Consider the following 7,338-nt stretch of genomic DNA (forward strand, 5'->3'; position numbering starts at 1 on the left):
TCAATTCATCAACGATTCAGCTCGTGTTGCTTTCATCATTTCACTTCTGCCTGGGCAAGCACTTCAGTGGGCACAGTCTCTGTGGAATTCGGGTTCGGAAGTCGTCAAATCCCTCTCCGGTTTCATACAACACTTCAAAGAAGTTTTTGGTCAAACAGCTGCCGATCTATCAGTACATGATCAACTCTACAATCTTCGTCAAGGCCAATCTTCTGTGAGTACTTTCTCTTTACGATTCCGCACTTTAGCGGCATCCAGTGGTTGGAATGAGGCAGCATTGATCACAGCTTTTCGTCATGGTTTGAACCCTAACATTCGTCAGTTGATGGTGGTTTACGACGACAGTCTGGGAATTGAGAAATTAATTTAAAGATCCAATCGAGTTTCGCAAAGACTATCAGCCTGTGATTCTCCGACTCTCACTGTATGTCCTCCGCCCACGGTTCCATCAGTCACTCCTCCAGCACCAGAGCCTATGGATCTCGGCTCCGCCCATCTTCCAGCTTCAGAGCGTCAACGACGAATTCTTCATAAACCGTCTCTATTGTGCATCTGATAATCGTCTTCTCAGCTCTTGCCCTGTTCGACCTCCATGCCCAGCAGTAAGCACAATTCAAGTCTCACCTAAAATTGAAGCTTTAACTCGCACCACTGTGCATGTATTAACTTCTCGTATTTGTGTCTCAGCGCAAGCCCTTATTGACTCTGGTTCGGTGGGGAATTTCATCTCCACACAGCTTCTCCAAAAATTGAACATCTGCAAACATCGCAATTGTCAAGGCCTCCATGTACAAACCATCCAGGGAAAACCGCTGGGTCGAGGTCGAATTCGTCACTGTTCACCTACTCTGACGCTGCGTGTTGGTTGTCTTCATTCAGAGGAGATTTCTTTTATGGTGCTGGAGGAGTCCACCGCTGAGCTCATCCTGGGACACCCCTGGTTAGTTCAACATCAGTCGACGCTTCACTGGAAATCTGGTGAAGTATTACGTTGGGGTGAGTCCTGCCATTTGTTCTGTCTATCATCCATCAAGAAAATCCCTTCATCATCGACGCCTCAGAAGAGGTCCAAAGTTCCTGTTTGTTCCACCTCGGTTGAGAGCCCTGAAGTAGAGCATCAAGTAGAGATTCCAGTGGAGTACCAGGCGTACCAGGATGTGTTCAGCAAGAAACTGGCTACTAAACTACCACCTCATCGGCCATGGGACTGCGCAATCGACTTGCTACCTGGAGCCACTCTACCTAAAGGTCGTATCTATCCACTGTCCATCCCGGAGCAGAAGGCCATGGAGGAGTATGTGGAGGAGGCTTTACAACAACAGTTCATCCTCACATCGACCTCCCCTGCCGTTTCAAGTTTCTTCTTTGTGGGTAAGAAGGACGGAGGCTTGAGGCCCTGCATCGATTATCGTCATCTCAACTCTCAAACCGTCAAATACAGTTATCCCCTTCCTTTGGTCCCAGCTGCCTTGGAGCAGGTGCGTGGGGCTCGCATATTTTCGAAACTGGACCTTCGGAGTGCATACAACTTGATCCGTATACGGCATGGAGATGAGTGGAAGACAGCGTTCGTCACCCCATCTGGCCATTATGAATATCAGGTTATGCCCTTCGGGCTGTCCAACGCTCCAGTGGTCTTCCAAGGGTACATGAACGAAGTGTTCCGTGAGTACCTCAACCGCTTTGTGATTGTCTACATTGAAGATATCCTCATCTATTCATCTTCAATTGCTGAACATCATCATCATGTCATTCAAGTACTAGAGAAACTGAGAGAACACAAGCTTTACCTGAAATTGGAGAAGTGTGAGTTCCATATCACCTCTGTTCAGTTCCTGGGTTACATTATAGATCAGCATGGTATCCAGATGGACCAGAGGAAGGTGGAAACAATCCAAGACTGGCCATTACCCACATCTGTCAAAGAACTTCAAAGATTCCTCGGTTTTGCAAACTTCTACAGAAGATTCATCAAGAACTACAGTCTCATCAGTGCTCCTCTCACATCTTCATTAAAGAATCGACCCAAGTCTCTGTCCTTGAATCCCACAGCTATCCAAGCCTTCCATCTCCTCAAAGAAGTCTTCACGACAGCACCAATCCTCATCCATCCCAATCCAGAACTCCCTTTCATCATTGAGGTCGATGCATCTTCCACTGGGGTTGGAGCGGTGCTGTCACAGCGGCAGGGTGAGCCTCCCAGACTCCATCCATGTGCCTTCTTTTCCAAAAAGCTGTCCCCGGCGGAGCAAAACTACGACATCGGCAACCGGGAACTGCTAGCCATAAAACTGGCTTTAGAAGAATGGAGACATTGGCTGGAGGGAGCAAATCACCAGTTCGAAGTAATAACAGATCATCGCAACTTGGAATATCTTCGTGAGGCAAGAAGATTGAATCCTCGCCAGGCCTGCTGGGCACTCTTCTTCACTCGATTCAACTTCATTGTTACTTACCGTCCAGGAAGTAAGAATTGCAAGGCAGACGCTCTTTCCAGACTCCATCATTCATCTTCAGAGGACCTCAGTACTGAAACCATCCTCCCTCCAGCCTTAATCCTCAGTCCCATTCTCTGGGACATCGACCAGAAAATCTCTCAGGAAAATTCTCGCCATCCTGCTCCGCTGGGAGGTCCAGAAGGGCGTACTTTCGTACCTCAACATCTTCGTACTCCCCTTCTGGACTCTGCTCACACAGTTCCGGGCTCTGGACATCCAGGTAGCAAGCGTACCCTCTCGAAGATGTCTCCAGGTTCGTCCGTGGCTGCTCAGTCTGCGCCATCACCAACACTCCCAGGAAACTACCTGAGGGTAAACTTGTGCCACTACCTATACCCAGATGCCCTTGGTCACACATCAGAGTGGACTTCATGACTGACCTTCCTAGATCCGGTGGATTTACCTGTGTGCTCGTCGTTGTGGATAGATTTTCCAAAGGCTGCAAGCTGATACCTTTACCTGGTTTACCCACGGCTTTAGAAACAGCTGAAGCATTGTTTCATCATGTATTCAGAAATTTCGGCATTCCAGAAGACATCGTTTCAGACAGGGGACCCCAATTCATCTCCCGGGTGTGGCACGCCTTCAAGCTCCTCGGGGTCACTGTCAGCCTCTCTTCAGGATATCATCCACAGACCAACGGCCAGACTGAGTGGAAGATTCAGGAGATAGGACGTTATCTGCGAACTTATTGCCACCAGTACCAAGACAGCTGGAACCGATACCTCCCCTGGGCGGAATACGCTCAGAATTCCCTCACTCAGCGTACCACCGAGCTCACCCCCTTTTAGTGCTTCCTCGGATATCAGCCACCTCTCTTCCCTTGGTCGGGTGAGCCCTCGGAGGTTCCAGCTGTCGACTTTTGGTTCCATCAGAGCGAGGGGGTATGGGATTCAGCTCATGTGCATCTACAACAGGCAGTGCGGAGGCACAAGGATCAAGCGGATCGTCTACGAGCCGATACACCCCAATACCAACCTGGTCAGGTGTGGTTATCGACGAGGGACATTCCCCTCCGCCTGCCTTGCCGTAAGCTGAGTCCTCGATTCATTGGACCTTTCACCATCCAGAGGCAGTTGAACGAAGTAACCTACAGACTCAACCTTCCACCTCAGTACAAGATCTCTCCTTCCTTCCATGTCTCTCTCTCCTCAAACCCTTCACTGACCCAGTCTCTTCTGTTCCCTCAGATTCCACCTCGGATGACGTGCCTCCTCCTCCCGTTCCTGTGGAAGAAGAGGCCATCTACAGCGTTCGATCCATCATGGACTCCCGGCGGCGAGGTCCCCGTCTGGAGTATCTGGTGGACTGGGAGGACTACGGTCCAGAGGAGCGTTCCTGGGTGCTCCGTGATGATATCCTAGATCCAGCCTTACTCTCCCAATTCCATCCTGACCGGCCAGCTCCCAGGGGTCGTGGTCGACCTCGTCGCCGGCAACATCTCTCTTCTTCCCAGCCGTCAAGAGCCGCCTCGGGAGGGGGGGGTACTGTCAGGATTCCATCACCATCTCCTTCCACTCATTCCCTCACTCCGCCCACTCAGTCATTCACACGCTCATTGTCACCTGATTACTAATCACCGTCACCTGGACCTCATCATCAGTTCACCAATATATACCTGCATCAAACATTCAGTCATTGTCTGATCTCGTCTATACATGACACAGACTCTCTGCCATACTTACCTGTATACCTACCTTCGATCCCGATCTTCTCAGCCAGTCACCATTCCGTCTTCTAAGGAACTCCTTCATCATCATCATCTGCAAGAGAAAGAGACTTGGTTACACTTCAGTTAAGCTATCATCTGAAATTCAACTTACTGTTTACTCACCTGTTTCGCTGTACCGATCCATTCTGCAAATTAAAGCATTTAACTTACCATTCTGTCTGCTTCGTCTATGCCAAACCTGACAATACAGGGTTGAAGATAACAACATATATCTAATAACACCCTTAGTCAATATCTTTTGTGCTATATAGTTAAAACATTTTAAATAATAGAATACTTTTGGTTGGTCCATGTCCATTTAAATGTGGAAATGTTAAAATTTTACAGGTTTGAACAAAGAATGAAGGAAAAAGACAAATTACCAGATTTTCTCAAATGTATAAAGCTAATTATTTTACAGTGCCCATAACCAAACCCTAACCCAAAACCCTATAGTGAGTAGATTTTGAGTAATTATTACACCGTAACAATGACACCTTAAAAAAAGTGAAACCAAAATTCCACTCAAATTTACTTTAAATTATATTTAGCCTCTAAAAAGTAATTCAATGGGACCTGTTAGCACAACTTTAATAAATGCATGGTTGCAAGTTAAAAATTCGAATTGTTTTAATTAAACCTTTTAAGTTGCAAACATTATTTTGTAAATTTCTGTTGACATAATAATGTTGATCATTAAATCAACTTAATATTGTCTGTAATTTAAACAAATTTCTGCGTTAATTGGCTTTTTTTTATTATTAGGTTGTAGTAACTTTTATATTATATTAATTATAGGCAGTGGATTTCTAGTTCCCAGCATGCTTTGCATATGACTGGATAAGGAGAATAAATGTTGAAATTGAGTGTTCATTTATTTGTTTTTAGTGAAGGGAAAGACCTATTAGTGTTTAATGCTGTTATGTTTGACATTTCTGTTAAGAGTTTCTGTAATGTTAGATACCTGAAGAGTAGATACATGAAGGTAAACACTACATTGATTCTATAAGCAATGACTTATATCAATATCTTACTTGTTCATTAAATATGCATGTTAAATAAGTTATGTTAGCTATGATAGCTGTTGATTTGAACTGAAATAGTTCCAAGGCTACAATTCTGGAAGTTAGACCGACTTAATTTTTTTGAGTAATCAACTTAAAAATTTGTGTTTTTGCTACAAATTATTAGGTTCCTCTAACTCAATGTAGCTTGTTGGTTGAATGTAAATTCACTCAATGTTGTCATAACTAAAAAAAAAAATTGCGTTAATTTTTTTTGTTGAGCCAACACATTCTTTTTTTGAGTTTATTTAAATATAATGGTTATGAATGAGGACATGCAAACTGTCTGATATTCCCATGAAACATTTATTTAAACACATATGTGGCTAAGTTCAGTGTACTGTTAATTATATCAGAAGCAAGTCATGGCGACACATGGTACCGTTTCGTGAGGACAAGCCATCAAACATCGCTGTGGGAGATTCATTAAAGCCTTAATAACCTGTTGACAGTCGCAGACGGCTGCCACACTTAAATGTGTTTGTGTGCTTCGACAACACAGTGTTTTTTCTAAGATAGTGCTTAACCATTTTCTGAATGCTACAATAGTCTTAGCTATTAGTATAGAAACCCTTTCTACAAACCAGTTTTGCAGTCAATTTTCTGAAAGTCATTGGTATAAACTGTTCATTCTCATCCTTTATGATAACATTTTCTTGATACATTCTCGCATCTTCTGTGTCAACCCTGTTCAAAGTCACAGATAGCGAATACATTTGATGTGGATACTGATGTTTTTTCTCTCCACTGATCTCACTGCACCTTCAGCAACATGTTAAAATTATTATACTTTTCCAAATGATAAAAAATTTTCCACATGCAAAATTAGGAATGCGCACTCACCGGGCATCATCTGGTTTACATGTTTTGTCTCTTCAATCTCACAGGCAAATTTCAAGAATAATCTGTCTTCAAGCCTGCTGGCATTGCGCCTGGTTGTTTGCTCCGTAGGAGAACCATTGAGCGATATTAAGCCCACCTCAGGGACTCCATTGATGGGTCACAGTGGAAAAGGCTCCAGCGTGTGGTTTCCAGCTGTTCGCTTTGATCCGGATTCAGCCCACCCTGATGAGCAGCAATTCAACACATCTCACCAGGTGAAAGCACAGGAAAAGAACTAATCGATGCTGAAAAAAGGATATTTCCAGGTTTTCAGTGCCTCAATGTGTTTTGCAGTCGGTTCCTGTGTCCATCGAGGTTCACAGCCCCCTTATCGGTGGTGCGAGGGTACGGGGGGTTTGGCATGCGCTTGCCTCCGTTGTCATGGTTGCGGGATGGAGTGTCGTCTTCAGCTCCTGCTCTACCTCAGTCTGCCTCTGTGCCGCTCTGACTAGCTGTTCTCTCTCCGTTTTTTTCCCTTTTCCATCTTACCCTCCTCTCTCTGTCTCCATCCCTCCCTCCCTCTTGCAGCATCCCCCCAGTTCCCCTTCCCCATTCTCTCTCCCCTCCTCTTCAGCACCCAGGTTGTTTTTTGGTGGTTGTCATCTCAAATCCTGCCTATCTCCTTCTTCGTCTTGAAGAGCTACGAGTGTTTCTCTGTTTCTCCCCTGACATTAATGTGTTGGTGTTTCTCTCCTGGGCACTTTGTTTTGCTCACTGGGAATGACAGGACAAGTACAGGTGCTTGGTTGGCGACAGCTCAGCCCACTGGAGAAGCAGGCAGATGTGTGGCGTTCAGCGTTGCGGTACGTTCACTCGCCCTTCTAGGCACATTTCTCCATGGCTCACATATTAGTCTCAGCCTCAGATAGCACACCCAAAGTCTGTTCACTTTTGCTACTTCCGTTTCATCCCATAAAGCCATTTAGAGTTTTTTGGTAAAGGCATTTAGGCCCTGTTTACACCTGGTATTGAGATGCGATTTGTCGATCGGAACACGGGTGGACGACGCTAAATACAGGTGTAAACGGGGTCTAAAACGCTTTGAGCTTGTCCACTTTTGACCACTTCCAGAGGTAGTTGAAAACACATTCGACTGGATTGCTTTCGTAGTGTAAACGTTCATATGGTCGAATACATTCAAACAGCCACAAAAGACAGTCTTCTCTCCGCCCACTGACGTAAA

At 45.2% G+C, this 7,338-nt stretch overlaps 1 protein-coding gene across 1 annotated transcript in view; it reads right to left on the minus strand.

Moving 5' to 3' along the window:
- trpc5b (transient receptor potential cation channel, subfamily C, member 5b) overlaps nt 1-6,198 on the minus strand; it is a 47,413-nt gene extending 41,215 nt beyond the window's left edge. The window contains exon 1 of the mRNA XM_084136542.1: nt 6,117-6,198. The gene's annotated coding sequence lies outside the window, so the exon portion shown is untranslated. The remainder of the gene's footprint in view (nt 1-6,116) is intronic.
- Nucleotides 6,199-7,338: the final 1,140 nt, after the last annotated feature.

The sequence above is a fragment of the Abramis brama genome (assembly GCF_963993115.1).
Source record: "Abramis brama genome assembly, chromosome: 15".
NCBI lineage: Eukaryota > Metazoa > Chordata > Actinopteri > Cypriniformes > Leuciscidae > Abramis > Abramis brama.